Source organism: Pieris napi, chromosome 17, assembly GCF_905475465.1.
Source record: "Pieris napi chromosome 17, ilPieNapi1.2, whole genome shotgun sequence".
Classification (NCBI taxonomy): domain Eukaryota; kingdom Metazoa; phylum Arthropoda; class Insecta; order Lepidoptera; family Pieridae; genus Pieris; species Pieris napi.
In genome coordinates this window covers 7893260-7918874 of record NC_062250.1, presented here as the reverse complement: position 1 = coordinate 7918874, position 25615 = coordinate 7893260, and the positions used below count along the sequence as shown (strand labels likewise).

The 25615-nt window shown below is 32.9% G+C and overlaps 2 long non-coding RNA genes across 2 annotated transcripts; both read right to left on the bottom strand.

Moving 5' to 3' along the window:
* Positions 1-310: 310 nt before the first annotated feature.
* Positions 311-1532, bottom strand: LOC125058000. The gene is made up of 2 exons (XR_007118299.1): positions 1397-1532; positions 311-754 (listed from the first exon to the last, which is right to left on the bottom strand). It is a non-coding gene; the product is annotated as an uncharacterized LOC125058000 (long non-coding RNA).
* A 20313-nt stretch (positions 1533-21845) lies between these two features.
* Positions 21846-22270, bottom strand: LOC125057965. The gene is made up of 2 exons (XR_007118293.1): positions 22087-22270; positions 21846-21913 (listed from the first exon to the last, which is right to left on the bottom strand). It is a non-coding gene; the product is annotated as an uncharacterized LOC125057965 (long non-coding RNA).
* Between the last annotated feature and the right edge of the window lie 3345 nt (positions 22271-25615).

The following is a 25615-nucleotide window of genomic DNA, read 5'->3' as shown; positions in this document are numbered from 1 at the left end:
ATATTATACCTGGCAATTTTTGAGAATCTCACAATATTCCCTTGAATAAGTCGAAACCTTACGAATAGACTACGAAATCAGCATAGCGTTAAACTCTCGTCGTATGAAATGCCAGAGGCCGTTTCAAAGCGATTGAGCGAACTGAATAATGTTTTCTTAACTCGCTGCGTACATTAGAGCATCTTGCATTTGTTGTTATGTCCCGAACTGAATCTTACTTAATGTTTTAAGAAAATTTCTTCTAACGTCGGCGCTGCTCATTCGGACCTAATGAATTTAGAATATAGCTTTTTAGAGGGAAATAATCATGGCAATTATAAACTCTTTTATTAAGATAAGCTGAAAACTGTTCAATTTAGAAATAACCATACAAATGCAGTGTATTAAAAACGTACCGTGTTTATTACTATGGTTACGATGTTATTTACATAAAGATGTCGTTACATAAGAACGGTTGCCATGGTAACAAATACCGTACTAACTTTGGATTTTAAATGATACTAAATTGCAAATTTAATAGTCTGTGAACTTGGTTATATTGTCATTTCTTATGTATGAACTTATTTATACATACATTCTTAAGACTAAATTAATTTACAATTGATTAAAGTTGGTTAAAAAACAACGCTGTTGGCCTAGGACCTTCCACTAGGTGCAGGGAAGACGCTGGGTGCAGAGTGCGGGGAACTGGTCCTACTTATTGTTCAGGGCAAAGAAGATATCCAGAAGTGCACGTTGTCGGGTTGGTTGGCTCCTGGAATAATAAAGCTTCGTCTGTTTTGATTTATTAATTAAAGTAGGAATGATTGTGTGTTTTTCTAAACAACTATTAGTTTTCTTATATTTATTTATTACGTAAATTTGTGCAAATGAATATTTTGGTCAATAAGTACAAACAAGGACGCGAATATAATGCTTGTATGTTGTATGCAGTCGACACACACACGAGTACCCAACTCGCACAGTATGATACCAAATCTCCGTGCCTGTTTCATAGGGAAGTGATACTTTCCATAAAACCCTTAACAATTATACCGTATCGTTCTATTGAACGATTGCTATTGCAATTGAATGTTCAATAACTAGAATTAGCTGAAGTATTTCCGAACCAGCCAGTGACCACGCCGGTGGTATCACTTAGAATCAGGTGAGCTTCCTACCCGTTTGCCATATATAAAATAAAGTAACCAAAAATTGTTTCGCCGGGAATTTCTATCGGGGTTTCGAGACTTCTAAGAGTCTTTTGTCAAATTATCTATTGAGAATCAATATAATCGGCTAAACGGAATATTCTAGCAGTTTAAATATATTGTTTTAATCGAGAGATTGAACAAGATCTAAGAAAACATCGTAACAGAATAAGAATGAAAGCTACTTGATATTCTAAGTTCGATACCTGTTTATATGCACAACACGCAGACTCAGCTCGAACGAATTAATTAAATCATATTAATTTCTCAAAGTTTACGAATACAGTGTCGGGACAATTTACACTCTGCTGATATTATTTCTCGATTCTTCAACCGCTGTTTGATGTTCTCAAAGTTTTTGTTTACAGAATTTAAAAACTAATTGAAATTATAATCAAAATAGCTTGAAAAAAAAAGATTTTATAATTAAAATAAATCTTGATTGTCTTTGTACGGACATCTTCAATCTATGGTTACAATCACTGCGAGACGTTATACCCTTAAACTCCCGACTGCTAAGGGTAGGTAATTAGGTATATACCTTAGCCATTGGGGCTTTTATCGAGTATTTTCACTTTAGGTTTGACGAACTGTCACCATCGTCACCATGTTTCAATTTGATTGCACTGTAACGATTTAATAAAGAGATTTATATTTTGGGTAGGTCAAACATATTTTTACTACAAATCGATTTGTTTTTTTAAGAATAAAGAAAAGTCTCGTTTCGTAGTATAGTAGAATTTGAAAGATTCTTATTAATAAAGTCTTGAGAGATTTTTTAAATATGCACAACCCTTACAATAGTATCAAGCGAGTTTATAAGACATGGGTGTATAAACAAAAAGATTTATAAAATAACAACAAAGTTTGAGAACTCCCGGTTCGGTTTAATTAATAAATTCGCCCGCGTATAATTTCTCAGAGAAAATAAAGCGATTTTGTTATCGTGTTTGTGAAGTCAGACATTCCGACCCGCAATTTGAGCTGCTGACGCCTCTCTTTCCAATGACTTTTATTTGTTATAGACCAACTAAATAATGCTGACAGAATCCAATTTAGAATTACAGTGAATTTTGTTTCACATGCTTTATGAACACTTATAAATGTAGTATCTCTTGTTCTTTTCTCTCTAGTGTATCTTTGCAAATAACGAAACGTGACAACTTATCGATACTTGGCACATATATTGTAATTCTAAATGAATTTTGGTACAATTATTATAAATCATAATGATTTTAAAAATTATATCTTTAAATTTTAAAATTATTATGATTTTACAATTTTTTTTCTCAAATATTATTTTTCATAATGATTATACAAATTTTGTTTAATATTGATACTAATTGAATAAATAATACTTGAATGATATTTGAATGATTAAAAATTAATGTTAACAAATTTTATAGTAAATACTACTTGGTATAAGTTATATATATATACGTTTTTTGTTTGACATACACTAAAGCCATTAAATGAATGTTTATATCTCATTCTGAATGATTAGTGAAAAGTTTTGTATTATCTTTCTTTAATTCGGGATAAAATTAATGTCATATAAATTCACTTTGCGACTTTTCCAAGCAAAAATATAGGGAAAAGGGCAAACCTTTTAATGTCTCTTACAAAAGGTTGCAGGGGTACGGAACTATTTACAAAAACTTTTTAAAATAATAGTGGCTAAATATTGGTAACTCCCCGTAATGGCGCGTGGTCACATTAAGAGAGAGTTAAATTGATAATTGTTAGAGAAGTGTTAGTGTGAGCTTTATATGCATGGCGATTATTTTTCGTCGGCAACCGAATCCAGGAATGTATTGTTGAGTAATAATAAAAACAATAACGACATACGTTAACTAATAAACCACACAGAAATGTAGATTTTATAAATTTTTACGAAAGACAAAAACCTTTTGGTTATGCATATGTTACTTATAACATTTGTTATAAAATCTAAAAATATAATTAAAAAATTTAAAACAATTTGAGTGCGCTTACAAAACACACACGTAATTCTAAAATCAGCGCTATCTATTGGCGAAAAAGACATTTACGATTTCGAAACAATTTCAAAAATTGAAATAAAACCAAGAGTTGACAACGCCTAAAGACAGAAGGAGGTCAGAATCGTTTTGTTTTGACCACGATTAATCATTCGGCGGTAAGTTCGCTTGAACGGGTATGAAAACCACTCCCGCCCGATACATCATATCAAGGCTTTGAGGGAAAATATTGCGATAAAATAGATAATTCTGTTACGACGGGGTGATAAATATTATATAAAATAATTTTAAATGTCAGTATTTTTACTATAACTTTGTTTGTATAATACTTAATTTGTATGAGTGCAAAGTATCGGATTTTGACGTACACTAAGCGTTAAGTCTCGTATCAGAATCTCTTCCACACTGAAAATTATGGCCATAAAAATAATTTCAACTCTAAAACTACATAAGTATTTAAGAGTGAAGTGTTTTAGTCTCTTTTAATAATAATCCTTATTTGCTTTATAGTGGCAATAAAGTAGGACGCTTAATTATTTTGGAAGCGGGCCAGAAGGCAAGAGGTTAGCCAAATGTATGAAGACACCGTCAGTTCTCTCTAACCGCTTGCTCCAAGAGCTGGCATTTTGTTTCTGGTTAATATTTAATTACAATTAAAATCCAGAGCCAAAAGACAATTGCATATTTGCGTGCATAGAATTATTTTATTTATTATGAAAATGGCATAAAGATAAAGGGCGGTAAAAATGTTGTAAGCCATTCCATAAAAAAGAAACAGTAAAAAAAAGTTTTTTAAAAATCACAGGTAATAAAAGTTTTTTTTCCTGGCTGATTTAAAAAAAAATCATTGGAAATAACTATTCAAATTTAGAACTAAAGAGTTTATATAGATTCCTGAAATATTTATGCACCAGAGGATGAAAGTGGAATATAATCAGTGCACTTCCTAAACAAGGAAAAAAAACTTTATTCAGCAACTGTGGTTTTTTATTCGTTTTGCTCCTTTAGCTGCTCATTACGCATTCAGACCGCACAAATTGAGTTAAATATTACAGACTTTTAAAGATCAAAGTGAAAATTGTGCCGGTATCCCTTCTTCAGTTAATTTTAGGTGATTTATTTAATTATAAATGTGATTAGCTTTATAATTAAATAAATCACATAAAACTTTTGGCTGTTTGTTAATTGTATACTTAAGACGGGAAATTAAATTTTATTTTATTTTTTTACTTTTTTTAGAATCTCATATGTTTAAACCTAATGTAATCTTCATTTGTTTTCTATTCCGAGTCGGGGTTTCGGTATATAATAGTTAGACCTATAGTATAGTCCTATTTTTTGTGGATTTTATTAAGTATGTCTTTTATAACACTGTTGTACATCACTTTGCTCTATTGTCAATAGTTTCCGCAACGTTTGCAATGTATAGTGCTTTTCATGAAAGAAGTCCCGCGGTGATTTTTGGAACTAAATTTGACACGTCGGCAATGTTGTCATTCGTCGATGTTAACAAGTTCGTTTGTTGTGGTAGATTTTTGTGAATTTTTAACTAGCTTAGTGCATTTTAAAGATTGATTACTATGCCAAAAGTTGTAAAAAGTTCGGCTCGAGAAATGATATTAAAGGTGAAAGAGTTCTGTGAAGCGGAACATAAGAATCAAGGTGTTTTAATACCATTAAACAATGTTCGGAAGAGAGTTGCCGCCATAACAGGTACTTTTTAGAGTTGCCATTTAATAATTTTTTGCTGTATTGATGGGACTTTTATGATATAAATTCGTTTTTGCGACAAAATTGAATAAATACATAACGTGATGAAACTAGGTAACTGAAATTAAAACATATATTACATATTACATAAGCATTATAAACTTAAAGTTACTATTATTTTTAATTGTTCATAATTTAATTGCAGGTGTGTCAGAGAAATCTGTAACAAAAATTACAAACGAAGGTATAATAGCGGCGAGTACTTCGAAAAAAATTGTAACCCAACAATTATGCAATAAAACTGAATAAAAAATTGTATCGCTTTTCTTTACCCTATTTTCTCATCTTTTCCCTGTAAGTAGTTGGAACACCGCTAATATAAGTAAATAAAAATATACTTTTTACATAACAGAAATATTGTTTCATCGAAGTATGCAGCAAATAATATTATATTTTGATAAATTACATTTGCTAAATGTAAATAAAATTGGTAAATTTTTTACTCATAAATGGCAACATTACATTATGCGATTGCAGCGCCGCGTCTGGGGGACTTCTTTCATGAAAAGGACTATAGGCATTTTTATTGATATTTTAAATGTTTTCATACAAATATCTTACTTTTTTGAAACTATTCTATAGTCTATGTTATTCAAGGATAAGGAAGGATTCGAATGGTGAAATAATGTTTCAAATTATTCTGTAGTTTTGGAGCCTATTCAATTGGAATGAAAAATTAAATCTTTCCTCCATACAATATTAGTGACAGATTTATGGTAATATTAACTGTAAATTAAAATACATTAAATACTTTACAATAGAAAGTTCGTTGGTGTACAGTCGAAGATCAAACCTTCGACGTCTGGGATGAGAGTCGCACGCTGAAGCTAGCCCTATGAAATTAATATATTAATTTCTGTTTGAGATAACTAATGAAAGCGAGTTTATGTATATATGTATATTATCTTACTACAGTAAACATAATATCGGTTAAGATAATGATTATAGTGTAAAGCTGAATGTAAGTGGGGTTTATTTACGTTATTATATAGGGCGAGGGTAGCGTCTCAATTTCCACTACAAATAGTTGTTTGCACATATTATAAGCTCAGAGAGAATTAAAGACACTTCAGACGGTTTCATATTTCGTACTAATAATCAGCACGTAAGCAAGATTCTGGTGAGGTGAGTTCGTTCGTGTATATACTTTAAGGTTCGGATTTTAGGATGTCATAAAGCGCTGTCTAATTTGTTTTCTGTTAATGACTTGACATTGACAAGAGTGCACAAGATGGCGGCTGCTGGCCGGAGACCGTTAGAAGACAAAACGTAAATTAATGCATTTGCTCATACGAAACACCGCGAGTATCTCAGGTTCATAATGATCAAGGACCCGTACGCAGAGAAATATTTGGCTAGATTCTGGACTTACATATACATTCCTCAGTAACAGTAAAATGAGACTTTTGTCTATGATTAACGATGAGATTCTGAAACGAGACAATGTGAACGACTCACGAATCCCAAAAACATTATTTTTTTATGTGCGATTTATCACCAAGTCTTGTTTCAGAACGTTACATGCGAAGAAATATTCTAGATGGGAGGTGGGTATTGAAATAAGATTACTTTGATAAAATTTTAGAATAAGATAAACATAATCCGTTAATAAAACAATAATTAAACATGTACCGACTGATTTGGTTAATAGACTAATAAAACGTTGGATTATCACATGAATTTTTAATTCTAAGCTTTCTGGATCCGTAAATGTTTATTTTTAAAAATGTCACAGACCATATATAATACGACACAAAACTATCATAACATAAACACCTATACTTTCTGTGAAAATAAACATATATAACTGCCGTCTAATATTTAGCAAGTCGTCTGAAATGACCTTAATAATATGCTGAGTACGTGACACGGGGTTTTAAAGTTCAAACATTGCTGTTGAATTATATAGTAAAAATTTCATTGATTAGTCATGGACTTAATAGTGAATAGCTACAAGACTTAAGAAATCCAATTCAATATCTTTTCATTATCCACAAGTATCCGTTCTATTTTTTTTATTTTAAATACCTATAATAAATAAAATGACAAATTCAAATTTGGAATTTTGAAATCTTTTGACATTCTAAATTCAAATAATTGTTAGTTTAATGTGTAAATTCCACAACTGAACTAATTTGACCTAGGGTCCTTCGAGAAAAGGGCGTAACAATTATTCAAAAACCGGCAACGCACTCGCCTTCTAGCCTCCTGCTCGTTTGCCTTCCGTTCTTTAAAAAAAATTAAAACACCACAAAGTGTTCACAAGCTTGTTTTATATCCGGAAATTGAATATCGAAGTTTCCTATTATGTTATCAGTAACTTGTTCTTTATAAAATCGTTGCAAGAAAACGGGTATTGTTAAAGAAACCGCTGCTAAAGGAGCTCGAAGACGCAATCATATTCTCAAGGGCCTAGTTACATTGTGTAGTTAACGCTCGCGGCATTGCATTAACATTGTTCTCCACTTAAAGATAGGTTTGTAATTTCGTTTAAATTAAGAACAAAATAGTCGTGACTCAAATTGTTTGAAAAGATGTACCTAATACAGATAAAAAATACAGCTTTTATTGACTAATATTCTATATCTATTGATAACGTATTTATTCATTCAATGCCTGTAATTAAAAAGTGTCGAGAGAAATATAACAAAGAAAAATATCTCTTAAGAGACATTTGGCGTGCTTTATATCCGACTGTAGATTTAAGTGTAATTTTTCAAATTGTTGTAATTATATCATTCATTTATTTAGTTTACTTGTATTCTATTATTTTGTTATGTTGTATAACTGCCGGTACAAATAAATCATGTATATAATGTGTCTGTGTATTTTTTTTTAAATTGTAGCAGAAATAAAGATACTATAACATAACCCTATTTACTTATTGTAACTAAACAACTTCCATTGATAAAAACAAGATTTTATTATTTACTTAATCATTCTCTTTTTACAAGAACTTTGATTGCCAAATGACCTCCTTCAAAAAAAAAACAAAAGTAGCGGAGGTTATTGCCAATTCTTCTTTTCCGTTCTACGCCCTTGATTTGAGAACTGGCTGTAAATGTAAAATATATTTCTTTGTTGACGTTCATAAGTGTACATTGTGTTACCTATGAATAAATGATTTTGACTTTTTTGACTTCTATCGTCTTTTTCTGACCACAATTGATGAAAAGCACTCGCAAAGCAGTAAAGTATTTAATGTAAATCGCTTTTTCTTTAAGTTTATATAACATTCAGTACAACTTTACATTTCGGATAATACTTTAAGCTAGCAATAGCTTAGCTTAACGCTGGTTAAGTTACCTAGCAGCCGGAAGCAGACTTGTATCGTAGTTTATGTTTGTGCATAGACAACAAAAGCCTATAAATACAACAAAGGAAACGTTTTTTGTAACAACTCCCTTCTATAGAATTGTTCTTGTTTCATTAGACTGTGCCTTTAATACTTTTGCATATGTGCCAAGCGAGAAAATCACTGAGGTCACTGCTCACTAGCGGAAAGGAAGGGATACAAATAATTTTCTGTAAAGAAAAAAACGGCTTGTAAAGATATTTTTTGTTACACAGATGTTGGAGCGAAAGCGATACAGTTTTCGGGCTTCTGCTCAGGATTTAATATAGTTTATAGCTACGCTTTAAAAGCCTTCCTTTTGCAAACAGATTTAAGGTATTTGGTTTTATGAAAACATTATAATAATAATATGTCGGAGCAATAGCGCTTTTGCTTAGCTGCCATTTTATTGTCTTTAATTAAATAATATTTTAGTCAAATTCATTCAAAACCGTAAAGTGGTGCCTACTTAACCGAAACATATATTATGGAGCTTGTGTGAAAAATTAACTAGAAATAAGAATACATATTATGCGTTCACTTACTTTTTTTATAGAACAGGAGTCAAACGGGCAGGAGGCTCACGTGATGTTAAGTGATACCGCAGCCCATGGACACTCTCAATGCCAGAGGGATCGCGAGTGCGTCATCGGCCTTTTAAAAATTAGTACGCTCTTTTCTTGAAGGACCCTAAGTCGAATTGGTTCGGAAATACTTCAGTGGGCAGCTGGTTCCACATAGTTGTGGTGCGCGGCGAAAACTGCCTTGAAAAACGCTCAGTTGTGGAACGGCAGACGTCAAAGTGAATTTTTGAATACCATACCTTCGGTCAAGTTTACATGTTAATGAACATATCTTTAGGCTAACTAATTCCACGTTTAGTTTGTGACATAACTACTTTACATCGCGTAAGCAATATTGCATACAAAAGTGTTGTAAATGTATTTTATATTGCCGCTCTAAATTGTAATATGTTGCACTAGACGGCTCTTTAGTCAAGGCGTGAACATTTGCGACGTCTTCCTATCGCGATACTTTTCTTCAAAGAACTCTTTCATATTTGTCGTAAAGTACTGGAGCACATGATAGCTGCAAATTTTCTACTCTCATTGTTTCAAAGTAGGCTTTGTGACTAAAAGCTCAGTTATTGTGCAAAGATTGCGTAATTTTGTATCTGCCTTTGTGCGCTAGAAAGTAACTAGTTCGCTTAAATGGACCCGAAATTAGTTTTTTTTTGTTTCTTTTGCTTTAATAGATTTTTTTATCTAATAGGTATGTCAATTATGTTTACGAATATGTGGATCTACAACGAGTCGGTGGAAACTAAATTTATTCTAATAATTGTTTTGGAAAGTACCTATTCATTGTTATTTTTTTTAACACAAAGAAGTAACAACGAGGTCTTTTGCTCGTAACAACATTGTTTAGGTTTTCTAATTAACCAACGCTACTAGTATATATGTTTATGTTATACATATGTAGTTAATTAGCCATTTTACTTCGCCATTTAAAATAAGGAAATTAATTCATAATAACATCATCTTAAAGGAATGTATTCATTATAAATGAAATACCTAAACCTTAAACTATACATTATTGTTCGTGTAAATAGTTTTGTAAAAGATCCAGATGATAACTGTGAATGACCTACAGTACACACTAAAGATTGTCGAGTTTCTTGATTCCAGATCAAGGAAGAGAATTTTAGCAAAGCAATTAAAGTTTTTTTTTTAAATGTTTTCTTAAAAGTGTTCTATTTATCTCTTTTTAATTATTATTGTGTGGAGATTGTATATCGTATCACTTAGATACATCACTTAAAGGTAACCTATAAGATCTCTTGTTTATGATGTGTTTCTTAGCATAAAAAATAGGAAATACACAGTTCAGCACTTTTAGAAGTGTTGGTCTAGTGGCTCCAGTGGTCGCAGCTTCGATCCCTGGCTGTGCACCAAAAAACTTTCAGTGTGCGCATCTAACTCATTCGTACGGTGAAGAAAAACATCGTGAGCAAACCGGCATATATTAAATCCAAAAATCGATGACATGTGTCAGACAGTAGGCTGATTACCTACTTATCTGTGTCTGTATCTGTTATTTTCAACACTTTCTGCTGTGTAAACACACTATTTATTGTAGTAAAATTCAAAAATAAGGAAGAAGTGAAGCATTTTATCATGTTAGCAATACAAGTCGCAATCAGTTAAGTACACAGCCATTTTATATACGCTTAACCTCTGGTAGCATTTCTTGGAATACTTCCAAAGATGCCTTGGTCCAACTTATAAAAATAGTTTTGGGTAATATACATTTTAAACTATGTTTAAACTTAAAATTTGTATTTGTGTCACTGTTAGCTTCTCACGTTTTATGAAAATTTTGTAATGTTGTTAGAAATAATATTCGCAGGTAGGGGAGCCTTCTTTGCCTGCCTTTGCTTTTAAGTCTAAGGTATAAGGTATATATATACATATATGATATGATATCTGAAATCACAATCACGCTGTCAAATATGTGTCATAGACATTGTTCTCTCTTGAAACTAGATACAAGTTGTATTGATGTTCTAGAATACAATGTTCTCCTCTACCGTACTAGAAGTTTTAATTACGCGTATATATATATATAATAAGAGTTTGTATAGGAAAATATATTATGTTTTTCTTAGATATAATTTATAAGTGGGGTATAAAATCACGGTAAACACTAGGCGATCTTGTTAGAATTAACTAATTATATGTTTAGGTAAAAATTAACTGTCTAGAAAAGTGAATCTTTTTACTCCGAATGTAATAATTGTCAAAAATCTTTCTTTTTATATATACAAAGACAATGTAGAATCATTGCTAAAAAGGTTGAAAGCATTGTACCAACAGATCTCAAGCTTGAAAATAAAGGAATAATACAATTAAAACCTTCCGCCAACATTGCGAGTAACAAGAACATATTTGTTTATTTTACATAAAAATCTAATAATCACATAAATGTAATAAAAATATATAAAAACCGTAAGCCCTTATTATATTTTGTATAACTTTGTAATGAGTACTAGCAGGCATTGGTCGACTTCTGGGTCTAACACCTGTACGATAATTAATAGCGCACAAAGAAAATCCATTGGCACAGCCGATGTTCAAACGACACGACACTACGAACAAAAGTGGGTGTTAGAGGAATTTAATTTTTTATCTGTACTCAGTAATCACGTTTACAATAATTGTGATCCGCACTTCAGTCTTGAAAAACGTCGGAATCGGTGTTGCTATTGGAAGTAACTATACTGATTAGACTTAAAAAGCTTCTTGATATAACCTTTATATAGCCAGTATTGATCCTTCATTTGTCCTTCAAATAAATGAATAAAATATAATTCCTAAACAGTTAATGGCCCGAAAGAAAGTACGCAGTAAAGTTGTTTTTACGTCGACAGCTTTACGATTAAACTTTGTCAAACTTTTCCACTGTCTACAGAGCTTCAAAATAGTGCTGACTCGTCACTCAACTTTTAGGCAAAACCAACAAAACAGTATAATCGACGTTAGTATTAGTAATTTAAATGATTTAGCTTTAAATATTCTCAATTGTTTATTTTATTTATGCTCTCAAACATAACACTTGTTTAAATGAGGACAATCAAACACGTATGTACTTATGTTAGAAAAAGGATATTGATATGAAATGTGTATGGATACACGTGTGAATATGACATGATAATGCGCAGCACATGCAACTTCCTCACAATATAGTAGCCCGCAATATCGCAGCACACAACTCCCGGTGGACTTTCGACTTTTTGTATCGAAGAAGTCACATGGGTTCGGTTTGTTTTTTTTTAAACCATCCGCGAATATAGTATATTCATAAATAGCAAATACATAGTTAGGAATATTAAAATACAAAATAGATAAATAGGAATTTAGGTTAATCTATAATCTATCTATAATAATACTATAAAGGTGTAAGGTTATATTAAACCGCTAAAACTATATTTTTGTGTCTATAATTCCTAAAACCTAGGCATTAGCTATATACTGAAACATTTGTAAACCCTAAAATAAACCCTAATTTATCCATACTATTAGCTTACAGTGTTATAAGACTGATTCAGTATTATGAGAATTTTATGTCATCAAAGGTTTATAGAAAGGTTATCGCTTAAGTGGAAAAAGGCACGGAATCCCGCTGATACACATGCCCAAACCTTTCATCAAAGATCTCATTACCCTTTTAAACTTACTTTGGATTAAAAGGACAGAAACAGATCAACAATTGATATATTGGTAAATTCTTAGTTTGACTAACAAATTTAAAAAAAAACTAACAAAATTCGGTTCTTGGAGTGTGCTCACTGTTTATATTAAGACCGAACAAGGAGTGCTAAGCAAACAAATAATCTTCACGATCGTTTATTGTCGGGAACATCGAGAGTATTTTGTCGGTCGGATACGGGACATGCATGGCACGTCACCTTGTAACTATTCCGCGTAGACGGCAAAATAATGAGCATGCATATATACCATGAATTATCGTTGTTTGCTCTAATAATATAGATATGATAGCTTTGAAGTAAGGCATGCGATTCTCAACACTGTTGCGTTCAGTATTAGGCTGTGCACAAATATGTTTTTGTGTGGGCGCAATTCATCGCAAACGTAGTATGGAAACCTGGTATTTCTTGTTTTATATAGCTGATCACCTACTTTTTGATTATGAAAAATTACATCAAAGAAAATCAGAAATCTAAGGCACCACTAGATTATTTTTATAATTATTATTAATAGGTACTTATGTTAAAATATCGGACCCGACCGACGTTGCTGCATGACATTTCAAGCGATTAAACAAATAATGAAAGTACCGACAGCAACGCCATCTGCCTGGCTGATTTGTAAATCTAAACCATCCAGGGCGCATATAAAAACATCACTCAAATCGGTCTAGCCGTTTAAGAGGAGATCAGTGACATACACACGTACAGTAGAATTATATATCTATAAAGATAGGTAGACTACCTATTTAATAGAAACAGTTGTCAGCACAAGAATGACACACTGTCTAACTTGCTAGGTGTAAGTATTTTACAAGTAAACATAGAGTCGAAGCTGAGTACACTATGCTAAATTATGCGAAGTCACGCGCCTTAAGATCCTATATTAGCAAGTATTACTAACAGTCGAGAATGTAGGCTAAAACATTCCAGTGAACTTGATATTGTTAATAGTAATTACGACCACAGAAGATTATGTACTTAAAAAGCAATAATCATATAGGTAACACAATGTACACTTATAAACGTCAAAAAAAAAGAAATGTATATGTATGTAATGTATATAATCTAACTTTACATTTAGTGCCAGTTCTCAAATCAAGGGCGTAGAACGGAAGAGAAGAACTGGCAATAAATTCTCCGCCACTCTTTTTTTTCACACAACGTTTGTAAGGAGCTACAACCATTACACCATATTCCACATGACATCTTAAGTAATTAATAATAATAACATAAATTCGAAAACAAAGACTTGTCCTCTATCAGCAGGAGGCATGGTGAAATAGGAGAACGCACTTACATTCTCGTGGGAACAACACGCAAACACATAGTCGAAATAACTAACATCACCGCATACACGAATTCAAGTACGACCAGTCACCACAAGTAGCACCCGTTCACGAGTATGACGCATGGCCAGCCATCGGCCCCCTCGCCATATTTTAGGGAGACAGACAACCCGACGCATGGACGCCGCCACAAGCAAAACTCAAAAGTGCCGTCATTATTTTTTATTTATTTGTGATGTGCCCTGCCACTTCCCGTCATTTGCTGGCTTTAAGTTGCAACAGATCCTCCTCCAGTCTGTTGAACCTGTACATAGGACAGGGAACGCTGAAAGTTTATAGTTTCAGATTTTTGGTCGTAGAGCCAGCGGAGTAAGTGAGTGAGTGTGTGAGATTTCCTATGATTCAACGTAAACGGCCGTTCTTTAATACAAAATTAGACCCATTAAAACTAGGCGTACACAAAATGCCTCACTCTGTGTTTTGTCTCTTGTGTACAAAAGTAGGTCGAATACCCAAAAAAATCGAAAATCGAATTATATTTATTATTATGAGTTCTGTGGAAAGGCATATCTGTTTTGTATTCTGTATGTACCCTTTCCTGCGCGTCCTTAATGCTGCCAACATTAAAGCTACATAGTATACAAATTTTGAATGTATTATTTTTAAACAAAGTACCTAAGATGTTTCACAATGTCCATCTCCATGAAATTTCTAAATAAACAACGCGTTTGGTAAACAGTGCGTGACTTCCCCCAAGCAATAATTTCGATGTTATTCTCAAAAAACCAAGAGTCAATAAAAAATAACTTTCAACATGATTCTCAACTACAAAAACATGACAAAAACAAAGAAAACAAATATATATGTAAATGGCTGTATGGTGTTTAAAAAAGATTGTTTACACGATAGAATGGGCATAAAAGATATTTCTGAATTTTATATTTTAGACTGTAACAAAATTCAGATATCGTGGAGAAATAAGTGTAAAGACAATTAAGAATGATTCAGAGTAGGGATGAAAAATGTATTTTTACACTATTTATACTGGATATAAATAGTGTATTGTTCCCTACACAATCGATTTGTAAAAAATTTAATCGTTTTATTCATTTATTAAATTAACATTTTTTATATACGATCCTAGAATATTACATTTAGTAACATTAATAAGAAGATGAATTAATAATTACAATACATTACAATAACTAAAATTACAAATATTTATAAGGAGATCCTTCATTCATACTGGTTTAAAACACTGTAGTAAGGACTGTAGGTGTACTCAAGAAAGAAGTAGAAGATATAGACAAAGAGTGAGGAAACTAAGTCATAAATTTCTCCGTTTGTAATCTACACCCAATATAAACGATATGCTGTCTTGAATTATGGAACCTTATAAATTTCAAAAATAGTATAGGTACAGGTTGTACGAGCGTTTTCTAGCCTCGGCTTATAGAGCTCGTTCAGTTTTATTGTTTATAAACAGCTGCCGCACAGTAAGGTTAGAAGCACAACACTAAACAAATCGTACGACAGTGTAATCGCAATCGTATAAACAATCTTTGTCGGGTTCCAGATACGTTCCAACGATTTCTTACAGTCGATAAAACATCGTCGAAGTTTAACTATTTCTCGCGTAGGAAGCCGCCGATGGGGTGATTTATATACAAACTTGCCTTGTTCCAACTTGGAATGCCCATTACCTCTCGTGGTTTTGCTTAGATCAGTATTGTCTATATTTTTGTATGACGGATCGAATATCTTAGATACGTTCGTAATTTTTTTTTAATTTTCGCAAGAGGACGGAATCAAATAAATTCATTATAAAACAATTTGCCTTACTTTTTAAAAGCAGTTCGGAGCTTGGTTGTTAATACTACGACATAATAGTTTAAATCGCCTTGAACAATATTGAGTATCAAAACCAGGCTTTGTATCGAAATTTATTCTCAGTTCCTCCGAAACATTCGTACAAGGAAGAAGAATATCATCCCCGAATAGGGTTGCCAATATTCCTCGCTACAATAATAACATTCTTTTTAATACAGTTGCTCAAAAAGTGGCGTATTGCAGGGACGTATAGCGTTCGGGATGTGGGCTATTACACACTCGTGCTTTTTCTTTACCTTTTCCGAACTAGTGCGTTTTCTTTCCCAACTGTCAAATTAATGTCTATTAAAAAGAAAAAACAAACCACGAAGTTTTTACTAAAAAAAATCATAGAAGTTTTTATGACTCATGCAAATATTTCAAAAAAGAACCTAATAATTTGTTTCAATATCAGATTTAATGATTTGATTCAATGAGTTAAGTTAGGTTTCATTTCATTTCATCTTATTAAATTTCATATCAATAAAAAAATTCTACTGAAGACTTGGCTGTATGGGCAGCCCCTTTTCCCTTTGCCTACCCAGAACGGGTGAAGAAAAAAAAATCTCTGCTTATATTATTTTACAGTTGGCGCCATTTTCCAAAAATGTTCTTTGCGAGTTTAGTAGTTTGTTATATTATGTATTAAATATACATGAACAATCATACGAAATTAATAATAGTTTGTCTCAAACAGTAAATATGCAACCTAAAACTTCCCCAGTTCGTAAAAAAACTGTACCAATTTAAATGTATATGTGAATTATAACTTTTTTAAGAAATAAATTATAAGTTAGTTGAGTTTATTGTGTTTTTAATATTTTATTAAATTGTTAAATTTTTTCGCAACTGTATTAAAAATAGTCGTTCAGTACACGTGCGGAACCGTCATTGCAACTTGTTCCGACTGTCAACCCTCACCTTCGGCTGCGCCTCGGCTCGGGTAGACATTTGTCGGAACTCTTTGCAATGACAGGCTTTCCGCACTCGTAATGAAATATACTATTTCTTAATTTTAATAATGTACCGATTTCTTATGTTTAATAGCTGACCAAAGTGGTCTTTCAAGGAATAACGAGGTTAGTGTTTAATACAACATTCTTGTTTCCGATAATGTCCAAAAAGGTCGACTGTACTTGTATTGAAGTGTCACTTAGATTTATGAACCCTTAGATAAGCTAATTAGTTAGTTTTTGTTAGCGTCGCAACCCCACTACACATAATTTTATGTTAGTTATAAGCTCATATTTTAAACGATTAAAGTCAGTTGTTACCCAGCTTCAAACAAAGCGTTTCATTTAACATATATCTGAACATATCTACAACAACTGCCACCGAACTTAACTTTATTTGTAAGAGATCGTCGTTCACGGTTTTGTAGACTATATGTAACTAAACATGCAATTAGAGAATAATAATAAAACAGATAACATTTCATAGTTCTTTGTTAATTATATTATTAGTTTTATGAGTCACAAAAGCCAAATTACGTTGTAAAATTTATATAATAATTCTTAATATATTTAATTCAATTAATATAATAATTTAATTCTTTATAAAATTTAAATAATAAACGATTGGTCATAGAAAAATTTAGTAGTTTGTAAATCAAGAATTCAAAGCAACATTAGGAATTCATGCTCCTCCATATATATGTCACCGTAAAATTGTAAACACCGTTAGATTGTAATCTATCTCGCAATCTATCTCGCTCTCAGTTCGTTGAGGTTCACAATCTTTCGACAGTTTACAATCTCGCGAGATAGATTACAATCTAACGGTGTTTACAATTTTACGTTAACATATAGGGGAAGGTGGGGACCCTTCGTACGGTTTTCACATTTTATTTTTTTAATTTTTTCTTTTTCCATGAATCACTCACCTGATAGCTTAAATTTATAGTCTAACTATCTGAGATTCATATAAAAAAATTACAAATGATTTCATCCAATGTTTCAACCATAATTATGATTTAAACTAAATCTGGAATACGTACGTCCACAATGAAATTAAACACAAAAATAAAGATTTAACTTCTATTAAACAAAAATAAAATACTTTTCTTATAGTGAACAAAAATTACATAGCTTTTCTTATGTAAAACAAAATTTAATTAGTTAGGTATCTTAAATTTAGAATCACATTTTTTACGCTTTGGTGTGGATTAGCACTTGTTATTTTCGGGTGTGGCAGTATAAATTCGTGGTTTTCCTGGCCGTCGTCGTCATTTTGTTTGTTTTATTACTTCTTACAACATGCGGATAGGGTCGAAATGCCTCTGGCGTCAAAACTGACTTCGAAGGAACTACTATTTGATGGATTGATAAATTATTCACAGCATCTAGTTCACAAGCATCAAAATCAACCTTAATAAAGATAATAAAAAATAGGTATATAAACATATATTTACATCGACGATATCAATGATAGCAACACAGGACAAAGTTAATGCAAAAATTAGCAATCAGCCCTGCGATTCTGTAACTCACTTCACGAACTCACACAGCGGTTTTCGCATCGGCGGTCTCTCTCAAATCAGTCGTGAAGCAGTCATTTTATGATTTGGCATTCTGATAAACAATAAAGTACAAGCTCCCACCTTTAGAATTAATAATTACAATACATTACAATAACTAAAATTACAAATATTTATAAGGAGATCCTTCATTCATACTGGTTTAAAACACTGTAGTAAGGACTGTAGGTGTACTCAAGAAAGAAGTAGAAGATATAGACAAAGAGTGAGGAAACTAAGTCATAAATTTCTCCGTTTGTAATCTACACCCAATATAAACGATATGCTGTCTTGAATTATGGAACCTTATAAATTTCAAAAATAGTATAGGTACAGGTTGTACGAGCGTTTTCTAGCCTCGGCTTATAGAGCTCGTTCAGTTTTATTGTTTATAAACAGCTGCCGCACAGTAAGGTTAGAAGCACAACACTAAACAAATCGTACGACAGTGTAATCGCAATCGTATAAACAATCTTTGTCGGGTTCCAGATACGTTCCAACGATTTCTTACAGTCGATAAAACATCGTCGAAGTTTAACTATTTCTCGCGTAGGAAGCCGCCGATGGGGTGATTTATATACAAACTTGCCTTGTTCCAACTTGGAATGCCCATTACCTCTCGTGGTTTTGCTTAGATCAGTATTGTCTATATTTTTGTATGACGGATCGAATATCTTAGATACGTTCGTAATTTTTTTTTAATTTTCGCAAGAGGACGGAATCAAATAAATTCATTATAAAACAATTTGCCTTACTTTTTAAAAGCAGTTCGGAGCTTGGTTGTTAATACTACGACATAATAGTTTAAATCGCCTTGAACAATATTGAGTATCAAAACCAGGCTTTGTATCGAAATTTATTCTCAGTTCCTCCGAAACATTCGTACAAGGAAGAAGAATATCATCCCCGAATAGGGTTGCCAATATTCCTCGCTACAATAATAACATTCTTTTTAATACAGTTGCTCAAAAAGTGGCGTATTGCAGGGACGTATAGCGTTCGGGATGTGGGCTATTACACACTCGTGCTTTTTCTTTACCTTTTCCGAACTAGTGCGTTTTCTTTCCCAACTGTCAAATTAATGTCTATTAAAAAGAAAAAACAAACCACGAAGTTTTTACTAAAAAAAATCATAGAAGTTTTTATGACTCATGCAAATATTTCAAAAAAGAACCTAATAATTTGTTTCAATATCAGATTTAATGATTTGATTCAATGAGTTAAGTTAGGTTTCATTTCATTTCATCTTATTAAATTTCATATCAATAAAAAAATTCTACTGAAGACTTGGCTGTATGGGCAGCCCCTTTTCCCTTTGCCTACCCAGAACGGGTGAAGAAAAAAAAATCTCTGCTTATATTATTTTACAGTTGGCGCCATTTTCCAAAAATGTTCTTTGCGAGTTTAGTAGTTTGTTATATTATGTATTAAATATACATGAACAATCATACGAAATTAATAATAGTTTGTCTCAAACAGTAAATATGCAACCTAAAACTTCCCCAGTTCGTAAAAAAACTGTACCAATTTAAATGTATATGTGAATTATAACTTTTTTAAGAAATAAATTATAAGTTAGTTGAGTTTATTGTGTTTTTAATATTTTATTAAATTGTTAAATTTTTTCGCAACTGTATTAAAAATAGTCGTTCAGTACACGTGCGGAACCGTCATTGCAACTTGTTCCGACTGTCAACCCTCACCTTCGGCTGCGCCTCGGCTCGGGTAGACATTTGTCGGAACTCTTTGCAATGACAGGCTTTCCGCACTCGTAATGAAATATACTATTTCTTAATTTTAATAATGTACCGATTTCTTATGTTTAATAGCTGACCAAAGTGGTCTTTCAAGGAATAACGAGGTTAGTGTTTAATACAACATTCTTGTTTCCGATAATGTCCAAAAAGGTCGACTGTACTTGTATTGAAGTGTCACTTAGATTTATGAACCCTTAGATAAGCTAATTAGTTAGTTTTTGTTAGCGTCGCAACCCCACTACACATAATTTTATGTTAGTTATAAGCTCATATTTTAAACGATTAAAGTCAGTTGTTACCCAGCTTCAAACAAAGCGTTTCATTTAACATATATCTGAACATATCTACAACAACTGCCACCGAACTTAACTTTATTTGTAAGAGATCGTCGTTCACGGTTTTGTAGACTATATGTAACTAAACATGCAATTAGAGAATAATAATAAAACAGATAACATTTCATAGTTCTTTGTTAATTATATTATTAGTTTTATGAGTCACAAAAGCCAAATTACGTTGTAAAATTTATATAATAATTCTTAATATATTTAATTCAATTAATATAATAATTTAATTCTTTATAAAATTTAAATAATAAACGATTGGTCATAGAAAAATTTAGTAGTTTGTAAATCAAGAATTCAAAGCAACATTAGGAATTCATGCTCCTCCATATATATGTCACCGTAAAATTGTAAACACCGTTAGATTGTAATCTATCTCGCAATCTATCTCGCTCTCAGTTCGTTGAGGTTCACAATCTTTCGACAGTTTACAATCTCGCGAGATAGATTACAATCTAACGGTGTTTACAATTTTACGTTAACATATAGGGGAAGGTGGGGACCCTTCGTACGGTTTTCACATTTTATTTTTTTAATTTTTTCTTTTTCCATGAATCACTCACCTGATAGCTTAAATTTATAGTCTAACTATCTGAGATTCATATAAAAAAATTACAAATGATTTCATCCAATGTTTCAACCATAATTATGATTTAAACTAAATCTGGAATACGTACGTCCACAATGAAATTAAACACAAAAATAAAGATTTAACTTCTATTAAACAAAAATAAAATACTTTTCTTATAGTGAACAAAAATTACATAGCTTTTCTTATGTAAAACAAAATTTAATTAGTTAGGTATCTTAAATTTAGAATCACATTTTTTACGCTTTGGTGTGGATTAGCACTTGTTATTTTCGGGTGTGGCAGTATAAATTCGTGGTTTTCCTGGCCGTCGTCGTCATTTTGTTTGTTTTATTACTTCTTACAACATGCGGATAGGGTCGAAATGCCTCTGGCGTCAAAACTGACTTCGAAGGAACTACTATTTGATGGATTGATAAATTATTCACAGCATCTAGTTCACAAGCATCAAAATCAACCTTAATAAAGATAATAAAAAATAGGTATATAAACATATATTTACATCGACGATATCAATGATAGCAACACAGGACAAAGTTAATGCAAAAATTAGCAATCAGCCCTGCGATTCTGTAACTCACTTCACGAACTCACACAGCGGTTTTCGCATCGGCGGTCTCTCTCAAATCAGTCGTGAAGCAGTCATTTTATGATTTGGCATTCTGATAAACAATAAAGTACAAGCTCCCACCTTTTCAGAATGCCAAATCATAAAATGACTGCTTCACAACTGATTTGAGAGAGACCGCCGATGCGAAAACCGCTGTGTGAGTGCGTGAAGTGAGTTACAGAATCGCAGGGCAGCACACTAACACAATCTTACCTATCAGAGGGTTTAGTCAAGATGCCTTAACGGTAGTGTATGTAGAAAGTCGAAAACTTAATTTGTATGAAAATTACAGTTCGCGTCGACAAATTTTCATACAAATTTAGTTGTACAATTCGTTCAAATGTGCCCCATCTAGTGCTGTCCGAATGTACCCCACTAACTGAATAACAACAAAATATAACTTTTTTTAATATTAATAGGAAAACATCATAAATAAAGTATTGGAGACGTATCTTAAGTATATTTTGCTAGTTACTGATAGAATACTCTACACGAAAACTTATTTTATCTATGGTAACAAGAGACAAAAACATTGATCAAAAAATTACTTACCGAGCGCGAAAACACGTCCATGCCTGTAACTTCACTCTCATCGGTGCGAATTTCGCGAAACTTCGTTGATGTATAGTTGGTACCTCGACACATGCACACACACAAAAGCAAGACTGTACTTTGTTTCGTTCAAGTTTTATTTTGACTGTATGAATGTGCCCCGCGTACGAAGGGTAACGATCTTCCCCTATACTCTAAAGTTGCGCGTCTATGAGCTAAGTTCAAACGAGGACGAAAAAAGAAAGAACGGAACAGCACCGACAAACCCCGCACGGGTACATTGGTAGTGACTGTTTGTTTTATAGCAGAAAAATTAAAGTTTTAAAGAAAATGCCTGTAGACTACTATTTGAGTATGAAAATAGTGTCAGCGCGCTGGGTGCCAGGTTACTTTTAGGAGCGCAGAAATAAACGAGTTCAAAGAGAAGAAGCCTTTTGGGTTTGTTTCATCAAGCCCCCGCGCCTAAGTCCAAGCTAATCTACTAAGCTACTAAGCCGGCTTCAAATTGATTGAAAATCCTCCAAATTCTCCTTGTGATTTCTACCGATTTCCGCGGTTATTATAAATATGTTTCGTGTTTGTTTTATAGGCATGTTTGTGTTCAGCCTTACGTTCCTGAAAGTCCTGAGTGCACAGCCGTGACTTGAACGTGCAACCTCGAAGTTTGGAGTCGCAGGATATAGCCACTAGGCCAACATGTAAATCGGTGTTAAAAATCGATATTTATCGTTAAATAAATAATGCCATTATAATATTTAATACTGACAACCCTTACCTGCTCTCAGAGAAAGTAAGTATTCGATGAATTTTGATGAATTGTACAAATTCCGGTGGTTTCCAATCGAAGTTCGCTCATTTTCGTCAAAGAAAACATAACTTTTCCACTCAAATCATGAAATTTGTTGGCAGCTAACAAATTTTCTTAAACCCTTGTTTTTGAATTCAACTAAGGTAAGGTTTTAATAAGAGTGACTACATTGTTGTCCATTTGAATTTAAGGCGAATGTAAATTAAAAATTATTTGTATTAAAAGGTATTCCTTTGTTTGTTGTACCAGCCAGGTTTAAATTAAATAGGTCTCTTCGGGTAAGATTAAGGCTGAATTTAGTCTCACGCTCACCGTCAGCGCTCATACCGCCTTACTTGACCTGTATCCACTTCGCGATTTGCCATAACTGTACACGCTGACGACGTCGACACTACAACGCTCACTGAAAGCAGAGGCGCTCTAGCGATCGTCAGCGCTGACAGCTACGCGGCGCCGACGCGCGACGCGCACGGCCGCGCAGCCATGGGCGCTGACCACCGTGCGCGCTGATAGCTACGCGTCATTCAAAAACGCTTCCTAGAAGTTCAAATATCTCGACCATCAGCGCCTACGGTGCGCGTGCGGTCGGCGTGACACTAAATTCAGCCTTAGAGTCGAGACTTACTGCTAATATGACCATGTTTTGTAAAAAACGTATTGGATTTTACAATGCTGGAGTTGTCTCTGGTTTCGCAAAGTGGTTATGCGCCACAAACGACATTTAACATTTATATAAATAAAAAGAATCGCACAATGTTGCTAAGCGCAAACTTTGAAGATGGCTTGAAAGATATTCTTTGAACTCTGAGTAAGGTTTTTATGGAGAGAAAAATATATAAAAGTGTTTAAGGTTTTATTCTGGAAAAGCGAACAGAACAGAGTTGCCATGTAGCTATTACAAAAGGCAAAACGAAGTTCGTGGGGGCAGGTAGTTTAAAACAAAAATCATTTTGTCTACAAATAGAGAAAAACTAAAAAAAACTTTTTAAATTTGTTTTAATTTTCTACAAATTATACTTTGGTTAAGATTATATATAATGGTAGGGGAGCCCAAGAGGGGATTTCGGGATTTACTAAAGCGCGGCAGATTAATATATAGGGGGATACCTTGTACCCGGTTAAGTACCTCCACAAAATATGAGGCCCATATATAAGGCCGCACGTGAAGGAGACAGGATCAGTTTAGTAAAAAAAAATTGACCATCAGAAATTCCCGAGCGCGTCAGATTAAGGTAGGGTGAGTTAATTACATCCTAAAAACTTTATATCGAGTTAAAAAAATCCAAAGCCCCGCAGTTAATATACTCTGAATATGAAGCCATTGACTATGCTAAATTTAACAAACTATTCACGACCTACAATTTAGATGTAGCAACACTTGATTATTCTTTACTAGAAGATACGATTAAGGACTGTGTAAGGAAATGCAAACAAGTAAAGAAAAAGATACTTAATCCACCTCAGAAAGATTGGATAAGTGGAGAAGTCATTAGTGCAATTCACTTTAGAAACCAATTATGGGCTGAACTAAAAAAAGATCCTACAAATATAGTTGTTCAAGCACAATATACTACTACAAGAGATACGGTCAAAAGGAAAATAAGGGAAACTAAAGATAATTACTTCTCCAACGAATTTATTAAACACGCTAAAAACCCTAAAAAAATGTGGAGTCTAATAAATAAATTGGCTAGTAACAAGCTAAATAAAGATTGCACACCTTCCAAACTTATTATAGACACTAAAGAGTTAACTCAAACAACTGATATTTGTGCTGCTTTTAATACATACTTTTCTACCATAGGGCTAAAACTAGCCAATGAAATACCAACACAATTTCACATTAATTTTACACTAGCACTTCCTCAAAGTCTTAACTCTGAACTATCTAACTTTAATCCATGCACAACACTTGAAATCACTAATATAATAAAAACACTAAACACGAATTGTAGTAGTGGAATAGATGGGATCAATACTAAAACAATAAAATGCGTAGTTGATCATATTTCTGAATATCTCTCGATCTGCTTTAATAAGCTGCTGCATAATGGTGAATTTCCGGATTCTCTTAAAAAGGCCAGAGTTGCTCCTATCCATAAATCTGGCCCCAAAACCGAACCCGGCAATTACAGACCAATATCTATTCTACCTACAATATCAAAAATATTAGAAAAGATTATTTACTCACGACTTGACACTTACTTGCAAACTAACAATTTCATTTTTAAACGTCAATATGGTTTTAGATCAAAAAGCAGCACTTTATCAGCCACAGCCGATCTCGTTAGCGACATAAAACAAAATATTGACTCTAAGAAAATGGTGCTGGGTGTCTTTATTGATCTGAAAAAAGCGTTTGACACCGTAAGCCACAACTTATTGCTTAAAAAATTAGAATGCATAGGAATAAAAGATCGTGCACTAAAATTATTCAAATCATATCTATCAAACAGAACCCAGATAGTAAAAATAGGTAATGCTCAAAGTTCAGAAATACCAATAACATGCGGCGTCCCACAAGGATCTATATTAGGTCCATTGTTATTTTTAATATATATTAACAACATTCACGAACTCGGTTTACACGGCCGAATCACTCTCTACGCTGATGACACCTGCTTATTTTACTTTGGTTCAAATATCCAGACTATGGTTGCTCAAGCTCAATCAGACCTAAATGTTCTATCTTCTTGGTTTCAACAAAATCTTCTAACAATT